General features: G+C 34.5%; 2 non-coding genes across 2 annotated transcripts; both read right to left on the bottom strand.

Moving 5' to 3' along the window:
• Window positions 1-699: 699 nt before the first annotated feature.
• Window positions 700-840, bottom strand: LOC112152946. The gene has a single exon (XR_002920416.1). It is a non-coding gene; the product is annotated as a U4 spliceosomal RNA (small nuclear RNA).
• An 888-nt stretch (window positions 841-1,728) lies between these two features.
• On the bottom strand, window positions 1,729-1,869 carry LOC112152947. The gene has a single exon (XR_002920417.1). It is a non-coding gene; the product is annotated as a U4 spliceosomal RNA (small nuclear RNA).
• Between the last annotated feature and the right edge of the window lie 76 nt (window positions 1,870-1,945).

Here is a 1,945-nt window from a genome sequence, read left to right as displayed (position 1 = left end):
ATGATGATGACAAACAAAAGATGATGATCTTCAAATACATTCATAACGTGAAAATTCAATCTATATTGAACATAACAATTGACAAAGAAAACTTTCATGCAGCACAGCTACATTTTCAAAAGAGACATTCTTTTCACTTGTATGGTATAATAGTAGTTTAGTGATGCTTCAAGACGCACAATAACTGATATGTACTTGACAGGAAAATATTATTGAAAGAAAAAAATTTTTTTTTTCCATTTTTGTAAATGCATCGGTGCAAGGTAATTATTCCTAGAATAACATCAAAACTTTTTTTTATTCAAAATATGCATTTTCCTCTACTCAAATTTGAACAGGAATGAACCCTGCTGATGTCATCTTGGTTCTGTGTTTTGCTTTACTGTCCGCCTTGTTTTTACTTGCAGTTTTACAGATTACTAGGATCTGAATTTTAGTTGTAAGTATTTAATTTGTATATTATATGCATCAGAAAATGGGGAAGTGAATAACTGTTGTTGTATATTCCTAAGACATATTAGCAAAAACTGGAGTATTTTGTAGCCTATAAATATTACTCGGCATTTCAAGGCACAAAGTAATAACGCACGCTGTTATCATGTACTGATTTGGTAAGTACTACAAAGTAGCCAAGAGGTTCTCAAGAGAGCACTGGTTTGCCCGGAGTATTTAGAATTGATATTTTACACGTTGAGTTAGTCTCCATTGAGACTGACAAAAATTGCCATTGCTGACTATATTTCAAGTCATCAAGGCGGGGTATTGGGTAAAGTTTTCAATTAGCAATAATCGCGCCTCGGATAAACCTCATAGGTTACGATACTGCCACTGCGCAAAGATACTGATTGACAGCTCCTCACCTTTCACTCACTTTGGCGTCTACACCTCTCTGTTAGGGTGTCGGTGACAGACAGTTTCAACAAAGATTAGGAATTTTACAACAACCAAATTCAAGCGTTTCATCAATGTCAATGTATTCTTCAAACCTGTTTGTAACAGGAAACTACGCAATAAACTGATATTTCATTGATGATGATGACAAACAAAAGAGGATGATCATCAAATACATTCATAACGTGAAAAGTCAATCTATCTTTAACATAACAATTGACAAAGAATACTTTCATGCAGCACAGCTACATCTCCGACAGAGACATTCTTTTCACTTGTATGGTATATTAGTAGTTTAGTGATGCTTCAAGACACACAATAACTGATATGTACTTGACTGGAAAATATTATTGAAAGAAAAAAAAAATCATTTTCCATTTTTGTAAATGCATCGGTGCAAAGTAATTATTCCTAGAATAACATCAAAACTTTTTTTAATTCAAAATATGCATTTTCCTCTACTCAAATTTGAACAGGAATGAACCCTGCTGACGTCATCTTGGTTCTGTGTTTTGCTTTACTGTCCGCCTTGTTTTTACTTGCAGTTTTACAGATTACTAGGATCTGAATTTTAGTTGTAAGTATTTAATTTGTATATTATATGCATCAGAAAATGGGGAAGTGAATAACTGTTGTTGTATGTTCCTAAGACATATTAGTAAAAACTGGAGTATTTTGTAGCCTATAAATATTACTCGGCCTTTCAAGGCACAAAGTAATAACGCACACTATTATCATGTACTGATTTGGTAAGTACTACAAAGTAACCAAGAGGTTCTCAAGAGAGCACTGGTTTGCCCGGAGTATGTAGAATTAATATATTACAAGCTGAGTAAGTCTCCATTGAGACTGACAAAAATTACCATTGCTGACTATATTTCAAGTCATCAAGACGGGGTATTGGGTAAAGTTTTCAATTAGCAATAATCGCACCTCGGATAAACCTCATAGGTTACGATACTGCCAATGCGCAAAGATACTGATTGACAGCTCCTCACCTTTCACTCACTTTGGCGTCTACACCTCTCTGTTAGGGTGTCGGTGACAGACAGTT

This window comes from Oryzias melastigma, linkage group LG6 (assembly GCF_002922805.2).
Source record: "Oryzias melastigma strain HK-1 linkage group LG6, ASM292280v2, whole genome shotgun sequence".
Lineage (NCBI taxonomy): Eukaryota > Metazoa > Chordata > Actinopteri > Beloniformes > Adrianichthyidae > Oryzias > Oryzias melastigma.
The sequence above is the reverse complement of the archived record's forward strand: the minus strand, read 5'-3'. Positions and strand labels throughout refer to the sequence as shown.